This window comes from Podarcis liolepis (assembly GCF_965112155.1).
Source record: "Podarcis liolepis genome assembly, chromosome: 8".
NCBI lineage: Eukaryota > Metazoa > Chordata > Lepidosauria > Squamata > Lacertidae > Podarcis > Podarcis liolepis.
The window spans coordinates 37,558,672-37,578,315 of NC_139560.1; the positions used below are offsets into that span (position 1 = coordinate 37,558,672).

The window sequence follows — 19,644 nt, forward strand, 5'->3', positions numbered from 1 at the left end:
CCCACCGAACAGTTTAGACAGAAGAGAGTGCAAAACTTGTCATTGTTCCTCACAAATCCAATCCATTAATACAATTCCTTACTTCCATTCAATTGCTTTCTTTCCAGTTGCCTGGCTGATGTGACAACATTCCTGTTCTTAAGTCAGACACTATTCTTGTTATAAAATCTGTCCAACAATTGTGGGAATACCAATTATCTTGACACCCACCCTCTCTGTGTCCACTTGGCTTACAAACAAAAATGAATTTGAAACCCAGATCATCATAGATGTGCTTGCTGGTTTGATTTATTACAGAGACACAACAAAATCAAAGTAAGTGAGCAGGCTCTGATTGAACGCTTGCAATTAATAGAGATGGGGATAAAATTAGAAGAAAAAATAATAGTTAAGTACAGATGTGGTCACAGCAGGAGGGGAAGACACCCTGGCTTCATCACCAGCTTGACTCATATCCCTGCTTCTTGATCCCCCTCTTCTTTGGCCTCTGCTTCTGGACTGCTCTCTTCCTGCTCACCAAACCCTGTTACCTCTTCAGCTTCCGACACCTCCTCCTCTCAGTCTTCTCCCTCTGACCATTCATCATCATCATCCCACCACCAATCCTCAGGCCCTGAGTCTTATCCCCTTGGGGGTTCCTCAGCTGGCGCCTCCCATCACTCCTTGGCATCCAGCCAGTCTATGACACAATCCGTGGAGGGGATAAGACTTATTGTACCTTAAGAGTTTTTGCTTAAAACTGAGAAATAGGCACAATACCACCTTTAACATTCTGCTTTATGTTAGTACATAGAAAGGCACACTTGAGAGTGAATCTAACAATTTTCTATGTATTTCTTCTGCACAGGATCTTTGGGGGACAGTCATCTGTAATGGGAAAGGGTTGGGAATTTCAATCCTGTTGCTACTACTTGATATCTCAGCAGCTTTTGATACTATTGACAATGGTATCCTTCTAAACTGGCTGTGTAGGGTGGATATCAGAGGCACTGTACTATAGGGGTTCCATTCCTACCTACATCATCAAGTCCAAAGAGTAGCATTGGAGGAGTGTTCTTAAGACTACCTGGCACCTGTGCTATGGGGTTCCCTGGGGCACTATTTTCTTTCCAATGCTATTTAACATCTATATGCTATGGCTTTGGCTAATTAAACAATCTATGGCCTTTTAAACAATGTGTGTGTGTGTGTGTGTGGTTATTGTTTTAGTTTGTTATGCATCTTTGTGTTTTTATATTGTAATCCTTGTGATCCTTGGGTGAAGGTGCTGTAGAAATTTAATAAATAAATACTATTAATAATAATAATAATAATAATAATAATAATAATAATAATAATATATGAAGCCACTGGGAGTGGTTATTGGGAGTTTTGGAACATAGCGGCATCAGTATGCTGGTGACCTGCAGCTATACTTCTCCATTAACATCTGGATCAGGAGAGAGATAAATCAAAGAAAATAAATAAACAAGACGAGAACAAATAAAAATAAATATCACCCCCTAATGTTCATCCTTGCACATCCTTGACTATTTATCTCTTTTGTTCAATTTCAATGGAAGCTTAGTCACTAGCTTCAATGCAGTGGAAATTAAACCCAGTTGAAGTACTTCAAATTCTATCATGCAGCCTCTTCCAAAAACAAGTTGCTGTTTATATAGCACATTAAAATTAAAAACATTGTTGGGGGGGGAAATCTTGTTTCCAACAAAACGTTAGTTCAGTAAATAAGGAACTTGCTAAGCTTGTGCTTAAATTAAACCATTTCTATTTCTTCTTCTGCAGCACATAATTTTTGTGTTGCAGAAGTGTAAGTAGTATTTGTTCTTGGCACAGATAACCTAGGATGAAAATTACAAGTCAGTGTTGCAGTAATTTCAGTCCTACCAAAAAAGAAAAGGGAAAAAAAATACTCTAAGAGAGTAGAAATAAATCAACACATTTTTCAAGTGACTGAATAGTTATCAGAGAAGAGGCCAGTTATATTCTGTGATTACTCTTGAAGCACAGCATCATTAGCATTCCACAGGCTAAATATGAAAACTCTGAAAAAGTTTAAACTGATATTATGAGGTGCTATCTAACTCTCATTTGTCATCACAAGCGCAGCACTAGCACACAACAGTACACATGCGTATCATGAAGGGGGCGGGGTTGATATGCACTCTCTGGACTGTACGTTTGATGCAGCTGACGCCTGCTGTAGCTGCATCCTATATTCAGCATAAAATTTGGTTGGCCTAATGAAGGTAATCCCCTAATGCAGATTTTGCCATTTTTCTTATGGGCCAGCACGTCTACCTCAAACGACTCCCTAATAATACAATGTATCTCTTGGAATTTACACCTAAAAGATCAAGTAACACAAATTTGAAAGCAACACTGTTGCATATTATCTATGCATTATTATGTAGAAATAATCGCTTCAATATACCAGCAAACTGTCGTGCTAGACTACATTTTTAGTTCTCCTGGAAGGAGAGATATGAATTCCAAATAAAGGTCAGAAGAGCCAAGCCAAGTTACCAAAAAATCCAGCAGTTTTGAGGTAATAAATCAGTGCCTTGATTTAGTTTTGAGGTGTGAACTTGTATGAGAGAAGGAAAAGAATATTCCTCCACCCAGAAAATTAGTAAGTTGGGGGCATGGGAGAAACTTGGCTAGAAAAATGACATTTGATTATGTATTCCTGTACGTAATTCATTCATGCCTACCATGGCAGTTTGCAGTGATACCCAGACACAGGTATACCACCTTATCTAATGCTTGGGACAATGAGGCTTGCAACTCCAGTCTAAAGAGCTCTTCAAATTCTTTTAGAATAAAACTTTTATGAAGCGCAGAGGGAAGAAGAGCACAGAACCAAGTTAGAATATCAGCTGCTATAAATCCCAAGTGTTGTTTATTCCTTTGTATGCCATAGACATCATGCTTAAGACGGCCAGGGTTCTATCTTGGGGACACTACAGGGGGTCTACAGAGTTAACTGAACAGGCACATCAAACAATTAATATGTCAGCCATTGGTTATACAAATATTCACATGCATATTTTTTTTGCACAAAAGGCAGCATTTTCAATGGACAAAACTACTTCCCACCTGTCTGCTAATACCTTTCTCTGCTCTTCAAAGGCTGCTAAGTACCTGATAAGCAACTGCATCCTTTTGCAACAGTAAGAACATTATCCTAATCACTCAGGCATCATGTAATAAGTGTGATGATGGCATTAAACATTTTAGCCCGAGTAATCTACAAAGTGATATCATGTGACCATTCAATGCAAGCGCCATTGTTTTTGTGTCTTTGCACAGGCAAACATTTTCAAGCCAGTAACAGACTCCTTCCAAAATTTGCCCTATTCTGCCTGAGCCTCACTTATTATAGAGACACATAACACAAGACACACAGAAATAGTTAAATTTGGGGTGTATCAGTAGAATACCTCCTATGGCAGTGTTTCCCAACTGGTGTTCCGTGGCACACTAGTGTGCCGCGAGACGTTGCCTGGTGTGCCGTGGGAGGGAGGCGGGCGAGTCGGGCGGCGAGAGGCGGGGCGGCGAGGAGAGGCCGCCCAGCGCGGGGCTCTCGCCGTCTGCCTGCCTGGCTGCCTGCGTGGCGCTGACGTCACGGGGCTGTAACGTGCCCCACATAGGCACACGCGGGGCGGGGAGCGAGCTCCCTCCCACATCCCATCGCCGCTCGCTTCGGCCGGCCTACTGGGCTGTCGCAGGCAGAAGGCCTGCGCATGCGCGAGGTTTTCGCGCCTTCGGTATTCCCTTCACGCCTTCCTCCTCCCGGGTCCTTGAGAGCGCGGGAAGCGGCAGCGCGAGACCGGCGTTGAGCCTGGTAGGTATTGCGCTTGCCAAGGCAGTCATTTGGGAAATGAAAACTTGCAAAGCAAGCAACCAGTTCAATCTGAAGTACGTGTATGCTTAATATCCTGTATCTGAAACCTGTTCTGCCCCCTCCCCCACACTTGGTGCCATTTTCATCTACACATGCAGCAGAGTAAGTTGACCCAGAATAGTACCAATTCAGATGGCAGATGGGAGAATGACAGTGCTGAATGCTTTCCCATGTAGAACAGTCCCTGCAAATAAAAACCTAGCATATTTGGAAGAGGGATGCTAGCCTAACCATTACCTTCTATGCTGTTACTATTTTTTTTTATATTTTTTTTTACATAAGTAAAAAGTGATCTTTCCCCATCTGGCATGGTGGTGTGCCTCGAGATTTTTTTCATGAAATAAGTGTGCCTTTGCCCAAAAAAGGTTGGGAAACACTGTCCTATGGCATACCATAGTACCACCACCAAACAATTCCTTCACTCCTGGCCTCAAAAGCTCTTGCTGATCATACATAAGTTTATTTTGGCTAATTTATCTCTGTTTGGGATAGCATTGTTTCTAATAAGCCTTCAGAATCACAATATTTGTTTTAATGTGAGAAGGTAAAAAATATATGTGAGCATGTGTGTGTCAGCGGGGGGTTGGCTGCAAAATAAATCACATCTACAGACAGGTGACCTGTGTTTCAGCAGATTTATAGGAAATAAAAAGAAAAAAATAAGGCTACACAGCAGAGTCTACAACCATATTCACCAAAATATTATCTATGACTCACTCTGCTTAAACTTTCCTGCCACCAAATGTAATTATATTTGTGTGGGTTGATGCTGCCAAGCAATCTTGTACTGAACACTGCTATGCTCAAAAAATGTAGGTGGCAAAAAGTTGAAAGTGAAAATACGGATAAACTTTTTGGAAAATGTAGACAAATAGTTAAAAGTTTCAAAAGCCCATGAATGGGCAAGTGATAGCTGGTCAGCCAGCTTGAGATATAGCCAGCTGAACAAGATAACAGAAGATAGAAGGCTCCCCTTTGCGCTTTACAAAAGTAATTTAGTGTATACAATGGGAGGTGTAGGCTGTTTTATATACCTTCAACATGCAAACAGTCTGGCCACCTAATTCAAATCACTGATACTTAAACCAAAATTGTACACAGATAACAAACAGTATGATCATATGGATTAACATCAAGTTAGTATATTGCAGAACAAGTTCAATTAGTATATAATATGAAAAATAAATTAGTTTGTACACTAATGCCAAGATGCCATAACCTTCTAACGAAGTTGAATTCCTGTTGCTTATGTAATGGATCCATGATATAATTGAAAATTTTGAACACAGCATATTGCACATATTGACTGTGCATACTACCTTCAGTGCTAAATAAACTGATGACCTGCAAACACTTTAGTGATTAGATTTTAAGTAAACATAGAATATGGAGAAGAAAAGAGGTTAAAACAACTCTTTCATTTACACTTCACTTGTTTCAAGAAATGAAAAACTAAGATAGAAATAGCAACAATTCCCTCCCCAGAAAGTCTAATAAAATAGAATCAGCTTATGTAGGTAAAATAAACAGTGTAGCAACACCTCTAGCAGATTCTTCAGTGGTGATTTGCTTTAGACAAATACTTGTCAGCATTTCAAGAACCTGATGAAGTTGGAAACCCCTTTCCCACCTCCCAAAATTCTAGGAGATCTGTTGATTCTTACCCAGTACTTAAAGGACAATAAAAATCATGGAACCTATTACTATTTATAACTATAAGGAAAATTATAAGAATGCTGAACAATATGTCCAATTATGTGTGGAAAACAGGAACACGACTGACCTGGTAAAAGTTTCCAGATGCACATTCCAGGTGCATTCAGACATGGAGATTATTGCTCTAGCTTTTCTGGTCATTATGCTGGTACTTCTGTCTTGATTTCTAATATTCATTTTACACTTCATTAGTTGTTGCATTATGGAATTGTGGCTTTTTGATTGATATACTGCCATGTCATGCTAAATTTGATTTATGCCAGTGGACATTGTGTAGCACAACACTGGACGTCACTGGACATGTCATCACCCTTTATGTTCATGTGCGCTTCTGTTTCCTCATTATTCACCCATGAAAATGGTGGGAAAGAACTGCCCCACATTTTGTCATGTGAGCAGAGATGGTATTATCCATGAAAACCACAAGAAAAATTCAGGTTTTCTAACAGGGCTGCAAAGGAGTTCATTTCTTGATGCAATTATCAAGGAAGCCTAGAAGCCTAGAATTGTAGAGTTGGAAGGGACCCCAAGGGTCATCTAGTACAACCTCCTGCAATGCAGGAATCTTGCCCAACGTGGGGCTTAAACCCACAACCCTGAGATTAAGAGTCTCATGTTCTCCTGGCTGAGCTATCGCAGATATGCCTAAGCTTCCAAGCTGATTATGGTAAATATCCAGAAGTGGCTTTCATATGTGAAAGGTTACATAAAATGTGAAAATTATCAGCTACATAAATGTCAGGATAAAAGGACAAAGTTGCTGTCTGACTGTGGCCTTAAAATACATCAGCTGTTGTGATTCAAGTGTATCGATTTTTTCAAAACCCACAACGGATTGGAGTTTTCTGACACCTCAATGTGGAAAACTGTTGGGATATTTCAAAAGGAACATTTCTTGTGATGTAGGAATATACAGTCATCATGGCAGATCTTGAAACGTTAGTTTAATGGAAAAGAGTTTCTTTGAAAATAAGGACAAATCCTGTTTTTGCCATTATCACCATTGGTAGCAAAGTCATATCCGCATCAGCCTACTCTAACAATAAGTTTATTGTATATGCTATGTGTCAGGGAACTGCCATCAGTGCCGGAGGGAGAGAGCAAAAGCCAGAGGGATTCCAGAGAGCGTCCAGGGATCGGGAGAAGCAGCCCATCTTCTGGGGTAGAGAATCAGCGTAGCACCAGTGGAGAAGGGGGGCAGATGGGGGAAGCGGCGAGGCGGTCCCATGACTCCTTGCCTGGGACCAGCGGGGAGAGTAGGGGTCCTCCGTTGCCCACGCCCTCCTTGCGCAGAAGGCTTTCGCGCAGAGAGAGTAGGAGGAGACTAGGCGTCAAAGAGCTTCTTTGCTGGAAGAAGTTTAAGAAACACCCACTGATGGATTCTGCCAGCGATTGAGACAGCCACGGGTGAGTGGCTGTCCGGACAGAAAAGGTTCACTTTGGCAACCCAGCCAGGTGTTTGCACCCAGCCGGGGAGATAAGCACCGGCTTACACACGAGCAACCACTAGAACCATTACACTATGGATATTGCAGCAGGCTGCAGAGTGGTCCATTCCTAAAATATGTTTTTTGAAACTGGAATATAGAGAACCAAAAAAAGAAAAAAGTGGATGGTTTCATACCAGGCAGCTACATGATGTTGCAAATAGAAGCATGATGTCAGAATCCCTGATAAAACAACCTTGAATTATCAGATCAGATTTTTTTTTTTTTTTAAAGTGGATTTGTCCAAGACTTAAGCAACGTGTGTAGGATTTGACCTACAGCATTGAGAAAACAACTATAAGTTAGGCAGTAGACAATAGTTGGAGAAATCAGCATTACAGAATATGAACCTGAGATTATGATCTGATAAACCTGCTCAATGTCTCTTAATACACTTGATTACTCATTAGCTGGCCTTTAAATTCCCTACTGTCATCAAAAGTTGGTAAACCCTGCTGTATTCATCCCGCACACCAGCTCAAAAACTTGTAGGCTATATGAAAGAAATATACTAAGAAGAGGTTTAGTCGTATAGGGCAAAGTACAGGTAACTCACAACTTACACACATTTAACTTGCATGGTTTCAGCTTTACATGCTTGTCGGCCAGCCAGCTTAAATCACACAAATTAAACGTGCACGAGGAGGAGAGGTTAAAAGCTCTTTCTGCCTTGGAAAAAGCTTTTAAACTCTCCACCTTGCTTAACAAGCTCTGGGAAGCCCTTGCAAGAACTTGGACGGTTTAAAAGCTCCCCACCTTGCTTGGTGGTGGTTGGGCGACGGCAAAAATGCCTCCTCAATGCACCAGCTTTGGAAAGGTAGGGATGCTCACATGGGGGTGGTTTCAGGGCTGCCTTGACAATACACAATATTGGCTTTACGTGAGTTACCTGTTAGTTGCAGTATATACTGGCTGCCAGGCAGAACCGTAACTAGGTGATCTTGCGCCCCTCACAGAATTGTTCAGATTGCATCCCCTAGCCACTGACAAATTAGTTCTTCTTTCCGCCTCTCCTCCAACCCCCCCCATTCAATTCACCCTCTATTTAAAACATTTTATCATGAGGCAATAATCAGTACAGTGGTACCTCGGGTTACAGACACTTCAGGTTACAGACGCTTCAGGTTACAGACTCTGCTAACCCAGAAATAGTACCTCTGGTTAAGAACTTTGCTTCAGGATGATAACAGAAATTGCGGTGCGGCAGCAGCAGGAGGCCCCATTAGCTAAAGTGGTGCTTCAGGTTAAGAACAGTTTCAGGTTAAGAGCAGACTTCCAGAACAAATTAAGTTCTTAACCCGAGGTACCACTGTATTTTTATTTATAGACATATTTATGGACATATTTTTAGCCCCCCCTTTCCTGCGCCCCTGGCAGGGGCCCACCTCACCACCCCCTAGCTACAGCCCGCTGCCAGGCTCCACTGTCTTACTTCTTGTACCATCATCAGTATGCTTATTTGCAAGTCCAGCAAACTGAGCTCCCTGCCGAAGGTCTACTAATCATGCTAAACTTTAGTGCTCAATTGGAGCAACTCTGTCCTAGTGTAATCAAGTTGTCAACAACAAATTTCAGCTTGCCTTATTAGGCAAAACCATTGCTTGTGTTGCTAATCACCCTTTCCTCCCAAAATGCTTGCTGTGTGCAGGGAACTCCGGGAGGAAATGTACTTGCCCTTAGAAGATATATTTTGCAGCAGGTGCAAGCAGGACTTTGCTGACGTTGTCTCCAGCAAAAATTCAAGAGCTTGGAGGATCCCCCCCCAAAAAAAAATCCAAAAAGAACCATCCTGCAACTACTCAAACACACTTTTTAGCCATAAAGTTTTTATGGTGAACTTTGATGTGTACATATTTCTGTAGTCAAACATTTAACAGTTATTTAAGACACTGGATCTATAATATCTTCTTTGTATACATGCATAGCAATAATGTTTGTAAAGAAGCCTTGAGGGTTTCCATGGTAACACATTTGTTAACAAAGAACAATTATTTCACACATTTGCAAAGGAAGCAAACGTAGCAACTTGTAGAAAAAATATATAATTTCTGTATCACTACGATAAAATCAGGTGGGTAACAATTCTGCAAGAGCAACTGCCATAGGCAGCAGAAGTTCATTTGTGATTTTCACTTGGTTTGAAATTACTGCTATTTGCAGATAGCAAACATTATTTTGAGTGAAAGAGGCATTTTGAAAAAAATTGTTTTTGAATGAAACATTACTGTTGAAATAAGGAGAAAGAGGCACACAGAATGCCATCTTTAACTGACCCAAACTGTTACCACCTCATCTTCTCTTGTCTCAGTTCAATTTAAGCTTTTTCATTATCATCTAGTCTATGCTTGAACTCAGGCAGATCATTCAGGGAAGGCATCACAATAGCACAATGTTATGAAAAGGAGAAATGGGGCAGTGTGTCATCAGCAGACCAGTGAAATTTCACCCTATAAATGATTTGGCACAATGCGTCATAACAACACATTTATGTTAATTTTTATTTGATTATTTGAATATTTGATTATTTTATTTGATAAATTGTTGATTTAACTGGATTAATATATTGCTTAAGCATCAAAAACTCTAGGTGGTTTATGTAAAATACACATGAAAATTACCGGTACAAATAACATCAGATGTTAAAAACATGTTCGCCCAATTTTTTTCATGTAGTTATCTCACATCACAAACTTTGCCAGTGTGCAGACAGCACTAGAAGTTGGATGTCTTGTTATTCACTAAGTATAATATTTCTTATTAGAGTCAGGATTATGCTAGAATAATCCTATATTATTCTAGGATAATATAGAATAATATTATCCTATAGCTTTAATTAGACCACCTGATATAGCTATAGAAAAGGTTTCATTTCTGTCAAGACATCTGAAAATGAGTTTTACAGGGCACCTATTTCATTAAAAAGAAAAGAAAAGAAAAAATCCAAATAGCTTGCATTGTTTTTGAAAGATAAAGGTCTTTAACGGTCTTCCTTTTTAGAATCTGGCTATAGAAAAACTACTTCCACAATCAATGAAAAATGCTGCTCGTCATCTCTTCCCAACAGAAATCTCTCTTTACAGCACATACCTTCAAAACAAAGTTATTCATTGAAAGCCCAGAAGAAAAGAATGTAGGTTATATGCCTTGCTAAGTTACCCATGTCCTTATTATGTTCCTAATTAATGTTGGTAAACTATATCAAAACTATAGCACTTGGAAAACAGACCACTTTCACTCCTTTTCTTTTTACACATCTTCTAAACCTTTCACATTACCATGCCACTATACAACATTTTCCTGCTGTAATAAAAAGGGAGGGGGAAGAAACAGAAACAAAACCTTCAGGATTTCAAAGAAGAGCTTACAAGCAATTTGTTGCCTCTGTAGCTATGTACTATGCACCCAAGTTCAGTATCACCAACTGGCGAAGTCCCAATCAGAGATGCTAAGGAAAAGGAAAAAGATTTGAAGCAGAAGGCTGGCACTGGCAGGGGAAAACAGCATGAAAGAGTGTCATGTTCTACTAAATCCGCTATTGCTGTGGATGATGCAGGGGGCTCCGGAATGACTTCCCATTCTCCAGTGGAGCAAATAAAATCCCACCAGCACTGAACTTGCTTCAAAGAAGATCAGGGCTAGTAGGTCCAAAAGGAGCCAAAGAAAGAATCAGCTGTAGTCTATCCCATTCCTCTTTACTGTCATTTCACCCCTTTTCCACTGCTTGAAGTAGTGTGCATGCACACAGAAAGGGGACTGAGGAGGTGGTGACATTGGAAAGGGATGCTGGTAGTTAAGACACTGGAGATGTCACTAGCCCACCCCACTCCCCAAAAGAAGTGGGGGGGGGGAGAACCCCAACCATGGACATATCTTTGATGTCAGAGAACTTGGGTTTATGGCAAGCGGACACAGTGTAAACAACTTTGCTTTCAGTGAGAATGACAATATATCAGAACCATTTTAAATGCAAATTAATGTCTTTGAAAGATAACATGTCCCTGCACTTTTATGAGATAATAATACTGTTGGCTAGTGTATCATATTTTCATATTGAGAGATAATGATACAAGCACCATTTCAACAACAAAAATTAACGGAGCTGTAACAGGCAGACCAAGATAGTTGCAAAATAAGAGTTGAGTGCTGCATTTTCTCATATCTGCTGGATTAATAGCTTAATAGGGGGCTTGTCAATTGGTGAAACAGAGCAGAAATCAAGCAGTTTTAGCTATGGGTGAATTTTTTGTCTGCTAAAACAAAGTGTGAGCAAATTATTTCATATCATGCATTCCCTTAAAAATCCAACTTCTTCCTGAGTGAAACTAGCCATGTGTGGAAGTTTTTACTGTAGCCTCTTTGCAACTGGTTTGATTGCCCGCCTTGAAATATTAAAGTTTTACAGCACATTTTCACTGCCTGTCAGGAGGACATTCTCTTGTCAAAGGCAATATTTATGTATCCAAGGAAAATCAGATTTCTCTGACAAAGTAGGAGTTATGAATTTTTTATGAGACTGTATTATGAAGTTGAAGTGCATTTCTATCAGCTGGGAAAACTGATGTTTAACCAGGTAAAAGAAAAAAAAATACTTCTTTATAACTCTTGGTCAAAATATTGCTTCACCTTGCTGTATTTACTTATTTAAAGCATACACACTGCCCTCCCAAGGTGGCTTGCCAAAATTTTTTAACATATGTAAACATATATTTTACACCAAGCTACAAGAAGTACAATGTTAAAATTAAAAGCCAGCAGCAGTCAAAATTTCCAAAATTAGTTAAACAGTCTGGAAATTAAAAAAAAGATATTCCAAAGTTGTTAATAATAATAATAATAATAATAATAATTTATTATTTATACCCCGCCCATCTGGGCGGCTTCTAACAAAATATAAAAATACAGTAATGCATCAAACATTAAAAGCTTCCCTAAAGAGGGCTGCCTTCAGATGTCTTCTAAAAGTCTGGTAGTTGTTGTTCTCTTTGGCATCTGGTGGGAGGGCGTTCCACAGGGCGGGTGCCACTACCGAGAAGGCCCTCTGCCTGGTTCCTTGTAACTCGGCTTCTCACAGTGAGGGAACTGCCAGAAGGCCCTCAGCGCTGGACCTCAGTGTCCGAGTAGAACGATGGGGGTGGAGACGCTCCTTCAGATATACTGGACCGAGGCCATTTAGGGCTTTAAAGGTCAGCACCAACACTTTGAATTGTGCTCAGAAACGTACTGGGAGCCAATGTAGGTCTTTCAAGGCCGGTGTTATGTGGTCTTGGCGGCTGCTCCCAATCACCAGTCTAGCTGCCGCATTCTGGATTAATTGTAGTTTCCGGGTCACCTTCAAAAGTAGCCCCACATAGAGTGCATTGCAGTAGTCCAAGTGAGAGATAACCAGAGCATGCACCACTCTGGCGAGGCAGTCCATGGGCAGATAGGGTCTCAGCCTTTGTACCAGATGGAGTGGGTAAACAGCTGCCCTGGACACAGAATTGACCTGTGCCTCCATGGACAGCTGCGAGTCCAAAATGACTCCCAGGCTGCGCACCTGGTCCTTCAGGGGCACAGTTACCCCATTCAGGACCAGGGAGTCCTCCACACCTGCCCACCTCCTGTCCCCCCAAAACAGTACTTCTGTCTTGTCAGGATTCAACTTCAATCTGTTAGCCTCCATCCATCCTCTAACTGCCTCCAGACACTCACACAGGACCTTCACTGGTTCTGATTTGAAAAAGAGGTAGAGCTGGCTATCATCTGCATATTGATAGACACCCAAACCCCCTGATGATCTCTCCCAGCGGCTGTATGTAGATGTTAAAAAGCATGAGGGAGAGGACAGAACCCTGAGGCACCCCACAAGTGAGAGCCCAGGGGTCTGAACACTCATCCCCCACCACCACTTTCTGAACACGGCCCAGGAGGAAGGAGCGGAACCACCGTATAACAGTGCCCCCAGCTCCCAGCCCCTCTAGACGGTCCAGGAGGATGTTATGGTCAATGGTATCAAAAGCCGCTGAGAGATCCCGCAGAACTAGGAAACAGCTCTCACCTTTGTCCCTAGCCCGCCGGAGATCATCGACCAGTGTGACCAAGGCAGTTTCAGTCTCATGATGAGGCCTGAATCCCGACTGGAAGGGATCCAAATGGTCCACTTCTTCCAGGTGTGCCTGGAGTTGTTCAGCAACCACTCACTCAATCACCTTGCCCAAGAATGGAAGATTTGAGACTGGGTGATAGTTGGCCATATTGGCCACATCTAAAGATGGTTTTTTAAGAAGCGGTTTGATAACTGCCTCTTTCAGTGGGTCTGGGAAGGCTCCCTCACAGACAGAAGCATTCACCACCCCGTGAAGCCCATTGCCCAGCCCTTCCCGGCTAGCTTTTATAAGCCAGGATGGGCAAGGATCAAGGAGACAGGTGGTTGGTTTCACTCGTCCAAGCAGCCTGTCCATATCCTCAGAGGTAACAGGTTGGAATTAATCCCACACAACTTGACTAGACAGGACTCTAGTACTCTCCCGTCCCGGCCCTGCTCCCACGGTGAAGTCTATCTCTTCCCGAATCTGAGCGACTTTATCTGCAAAAAACTTTGCAAAATCATTGCAGGAGATCATGTGGCCTGTACTGGGCCCCGATGTAGCAGGTTGTTCCGCTATATTGTGAACCACCTGAAAGAGTCTCCTGCTGCTGCTTTCCACAGATGCAATACAGGTGGGTGAAGAAGGTGTTCTTCGTTGTTTGTTTGTTTTTTTGTAGTCGAATAATATCTTCTGGAGGGCACCAGGTTGGGAAAGGCTGACAGGGTTACTGTGTCAGAAACAGCTTTCAGTATGGAAGATACCACATGCATGAAATGGTTATTAAGAGATACATATAAAACCTGCCACAAATTAAGGATTTACATCCATGTTTTCAGAAAGCTAGAGCTTGTCCTATATACCGGTAGTTGCTGGCACAGAAAAGACAGGTACTTCTCATTTTGAATTAAAAGTGTCTAGAACTGTCACATGAGCTGCTGTCAACATCTGCAAGGCACTGGCAGCATCAAGTGCCATGCCATAAAAAGAATGCAACATTTTATTTTCCACCCACATAGATAATTATAAGAGGCAGTAGGTTTATTGAAAAAGAAAACACAGGACAATTATAATTGGCAATATAGCACAGAGAGGGGCTAGCAGACAGTAACACACAGGTTGTATGTGCACACCCACTCTCTCTATTCATCATTGTCCTAGACTTAACTGTTGCTATGCAAAAAGGCTATTCTATAATTTCTGGGAATACAGAGTTCAGAAAACACTGGTACTGAAGTTTCTTTAAGGCAATAGACAAGTAAATTAAATAAAAATAAAAATCCACAGTTCCACCCCCACATTCATGTTCAAAGTTCTTTGCATATATTATCAATTTAATCCTTTAATATGATGAGTATTATTAATATTTTAAAACTGGGAGAGGAAGGTTGAGGTTGAGAGGCTTGCCAAAAGCCAACAACCAGTTCATAGCTGGGCTCAGATTCAAAAGTGTGATGAACCAAATTTGGGATGTCAGTCATAACCACTAGTTTAACTCTTGTTCTACAAATAGAACAAAACAAACTATCAACATTATGCACCATATTAAAACAATCTAAGCTGAAGGTTAAACTCAGTAAAATATTTAATGAACGACTACTTTCTTGTGTTTGCTTTCCATCCTCTCTGTGTTCAAATGTAAAATGCACAAAGCTGACAACAAATGACAAAAAAAATCTGCTTTTATGGGCAAAAGACCGATAGCTATGACTCACCTAGTTTTGCTTTGCAATGCAGTGCAAAACCTCACGGGGGGGGGGGGGAGGGAGGGAGCCAGAGATTAGTGGGAGAGATATAAAGTGAAAGCAAAGTAGTGAAAGTCCATAGCTTGTGCTCACTTGAGGCAAATCTCCTGTTACCCAGACGCATGGTGGCGAAGTGCCAGCTGGACAACTGGTGACCTAATGCACATTTATGGGCTATCAGCAGTCAAAACAAACCAAGGGAACATCCTCAAAGAACCTCTCCTGCAGAAACCCACTGAAACCATCGTCATCATGTGCAAGGTCCCATGCATTTGAGTGGGATTTGAACACTGTAAGTCACAGTGCACTCTGAGACTACATCGAGATAGAGCTCTCTTTGACTGCTCTTTTAATAAACCTTCGCAATCAGCATAGTTTTGAATAAGTTTGGATCGGTCACCACACAAATCCCAAATGAAAAAACAGGACAATACAAGATGAATCAAATTTAGGAAATGGTTTTTTCCTGAACAGCTCCCCCGCCCCACCAAAAAAACAAAAACCAAAAAACCCACCCAAGCTTGTCAGATATATCACTGCAGCAATATATACCTCTTTCACTACATTCAGGGCAAGGTCCTTAAACACACACACACACACACACACACACACACACAAGCTTGATCTCACTGTTTGGCCTTTGGGAACAATGAGTGTGCAGAGATGGATTCACTGCACTATAGTGGATGTTTTCGAAAGGCTACTTAAAAAATTCAAAGGATCAAACAAAGAATTCACCCAAACAATGTAAGGTGACAGATAGACAATGGAGCATATTAATCTGAATTCCTTTCCCTATGCATAAATCGGCAGGCAGTTATTGCACCGATCACATTAAAGCATACATCCTGACATTATTCCTTGTTATCTGATCATTACTTAGAAATATCTCCGTCTTCATGAAAGGCAAAAGTCATATATGCTCTAATTCAAATATTCAGCCACCCCCTTCAAATAAACACCAACACTGCTCTTAGAATAACAAAAAAGGTACATGCCACGCTCCAGATTTCATATGAGAGCTATTTCTCCATGCAGTATACATTACACTTCTCTGCTAAATTCTTAGTATAATGATGTGTTTTATAATGTGATGACCATCTCGCTGGAGTACACACAATATTAATGAAAGCAAGATCAAATTAAACAGATGACATGATTAACTGTATTCATTTCATGCATGGATGTGTTTTATGGGGGGGAGATAAAGACCTGAAAGTAATTACCATTAACTGAAACTCCTTCACTAACCTCTGCTTGCAGCCAGCAGTTGTTAAATGCTGATGGGTTTATAACAAAGAGCAATGCCTCTATCGTCTGTAGGCTTTTCTTTTATTCTACACAGAAGAGGCAGACTTCCTCCACCGTTGCATGAACACTGTACCTCTGTATCTATGTCTCTAATGCAGCATAAAGATTACTGTGGAAACCTATCAAATTGGCAAGCAGCAAACGCCAGCAGCCAATCGGAGAAAGGCGCATGCAGAATCTAGCACATGCTCTCTGAGACTTGGATACTGTCACTGCTGTTTAGCAGGCTGTTAATCTAATTATAGCAGTTTGCTAGCACAGTACTATGAAAAACGGCACATGATCAAGAAAATACCCCCCCCCCCAAAGGCAGGTATTCTAGGAATGTCTAATTGTATGTGTATGAGTGTGTGTGTACATGTGCTATTTCTTTAAATGCAAAAAATCAAATCCACACATTCAGCTTATTTCAATACTCCCTCATGAGATCTGAAACCACGAAGCAGCATTCATCAATTTCAAAGCCAGTTTCCTTCATAAGTTATGCTACAATATCGTGTTTCATTTTTTATATGCAAAATCGTTGCATTTGCATGAAATACGATCATTTTCCTTGACATATCACAGACTGGCAGTAGAGAAGGATGAGTAATTCCAATTCTGGTTTATTGTGCTAGTGTAATGAGGATGCATATAAACGTTTGGCACATGGCTTCTCAAAGCAAAGTTATAGTGGAGCTGCTGAAACTTGTAAAGAATATGCTTGAGTATTTTGCTGAATTGTGACTCTATATCTGTGTTTCCAAAAACAATTCAGGGGTCTACATACCCTCACCAGTTCCCCAGAAGCAAATGTTCCTCTCTATCAGTGAGCATCCCTACCCAGTACAAAGATTCCTTTCCATGCATTATCTGCACTTGGCAGGGACCTCTGGAAGAAAGAAGCATTCTGTGTTGGGCACAACAGACCAGCTCTGTCCTCTTCCAAGTTTTTTGTTGCATGCAAAGAACCTTATTTTGTGTGCAGTAGGTACGTACAGGATACTAGGATCGGCAGAGGATGCCCATTAATCATTTTCTTGATGGCATATTGAGAGGAACAAGTGTAAGATGTGCAACAATATCAAGTCTCAGCAGCCAGGAGAACCAGGAAAGTTGGCAGTGGATCTGGGCCACTGCTCCTCTTGTTCCTCCACACCAGGCCTGTTAATCACTTACATTCAGGTGGTGTCATGTAGTGAGAAAGGAGTGGGGTAGTTAGCCTGGCAGGCAGGTATGTGGCTGGGGTTTAGGTTACTTGATTTGGGGAGCATGACAAGACAAGTCACACCCCATTACAACAATGTGAAATGACATGAATTATCTGCCCCATCCTCTACAGTAATTGCATACGCCAAGCAACCTATAGAGTAAAGTGGACAGTAGCTATGATGGCGAGCACAAATAATGACTAGCCAAGATAAAATTTATAGAATCCTGATTTAGGGTGGTCAAATAGCTAAAGCAGGGCAAAATAATAATGCTTATTTCAACGACCTACAATTAAGGGAAAGCCAGCAAAACAAATCAATGCTAGAGGCAGGGCTTGAAGCTAGCCTCCCAGTTCTCATTTTCTTTCCCTCTCTTGACCCAATCTGGTTGGTAGTGAAAATTACCATCTGAATTATGAATACACTAATTCAACCCAGGAAGAAAAACTTTAAACTGTTTACGCAGCTATATATTATATATTGCGAAGTATTTTTAAACTTTGCTAAAAATGCATGTGCTTAAACTCTCTGAATGAAACATAGACATCAACCGTATCTGTCCCAATTTACTCCAGTAGTACTTAAGCACACTTAAAAAACCCAACAACCACCAGATTGAACTTGTTAGGTCCATAACTGTATTTTATTTGACACCCACATTCTCTAATGATTCTCAAATTATGAAGATGCTAGCATAGAGCATCTATGCTATTTAGGCTAGTCCTTCCTTCTGTAAATGAGACACAATCAAGCCCTTCCCAACAAATCTTTTTGTATACATAATCAGTGGAAACCACCAGTAATTGTTAGGGTGAAAGCAGACCTTTGTGGACTTTTGTTTTTACACAAAAACATTTCTGAATTCCTTGAATATGGCAATAAATGTGAAGTTAAATTACCGGTCGTTCACTGACAAGCCACTATTTGACAAACTCTAGTATCCTGCCATCAACATGTACCGTATTTTTCGCTCTATAAGACGCACCAGACCACAAGATGCACCTAGTTTTTGGAGGAGGAAAACAAGAAAAAAAATATTCTGAATCTCAGAAGCCAGAACAGCAAGAGGGATCGCGGCGCAGTGAAAGCAGAAATCCCTCTTGCTATTCTGGCTTCTGGGATAGCTGCGCAGCCTGCATTCGCTCCATAAGATGCACACACATTTCCCCTTACTTTTTAGGAGGGAAAAAGTGAGTCTTATAGAGCAAAAAATACGGTACATCCATCGTTGCACATTATATGAATTGAGGAAAGGCCCTTTATCCCGCTCTGAAGATTTAGCATAATGGCCCAGATTTATTTAATAAGTACAGTGGTACCTCGGGTTACATACACTTCAGGTTACATATGCTTCAGGTTACAGACTCTGCTAACCCAGAAATAGTGCTTCAGGTTAAGAACTTTGCTTCAGGATAAGAACAGAAATCGTGCTCTGGCGGCGTGGCGGCAGCAGGAGGCCCATTAGCTAAAGTGGTCTTCAGGTTAAGAACAGACCTCCTGAACGAATTAAGTACTTAACCCGAGGTACCACTGTAGCCATGAATTTAACATCCAGATGTTATGTGTGCTAAATTCATGTCAACCTGAAATTCATGTCAACCTATGGACACTTACTGTGGGAGTAAATTCCACTCAACTCAAATGAGTATACTTGTCAAAAGACATCTGTAGGACTGTACTGCATATTTCTTTTCTAATTTCTTATTATTAATAATGCAAGTTATGAGATACTTTCCTTCTGTATTGGATTATGACTTTTATCTTTCTGTTGCATCAGACATACCATGGCAGCATAAATTAAGCTTGCAATTCCTGTGCAAAAACCAACATAATTAAAGCTTTTCCCACATTAATCCAAATTAGTTGATAAAAAGTGTTATTGATATATCTGCAAATTATTTTACTGAACTGGTGAAGAAGAAGAAAATTTAACATGCAAGGCTTACATGCTGCTCAAACATTCAAATTCAATAAACAAATCTCCCAAACTGAGCATGCCTAGGAATTTAATTGGAATGTAAAAAGATGGAATGTCTCACTGCCCACGTTCACATTTTGCAGAAAACTTTAACAAGTTTAAAATGAAAGGAGAGCAAAAATGTGCATCTTGATTGCCTTGAGAAAATGCCAGTAATGAAAACACTGCCAACATATCTAGTCTCCATTCATAAATTTATTCCCCATTCTATAAATTAATGAAAACTCTTACTGTATTTTTCTAGA

The 19,644-nt window shown here is 40.8% G+C and overlaps 1 protein-coding gene across 4 annotated transcripts in view; it reads right to left on the reverse strand.

Moving 5' to 3' along the window:
• FAM110B (family with sequence similarity 110 member B) overlaps positions 1–19,644 on the reverse strand; it is a 76,967-nt gene that overhangs the window by 14,687 nt on the left and 42,636 nt on the right. The window contains exon 1 of one of the 4 annotated variants that reach the window (XM_083517984.1): positions 16,172–16,302. The exons of 2 other annotated variants lie outside the window; for them this stretch is intronic. The gene's annotated coding sequence lies outside the window, so the exon portion shown is untranslated. Of the gene's footprint in view, positions 1–16,146; positions 16,303–19,644 lie in introns of those variants that run through there. One more of the 4 variants, XM_083517983.1, reaches the window with a different exon arrangement.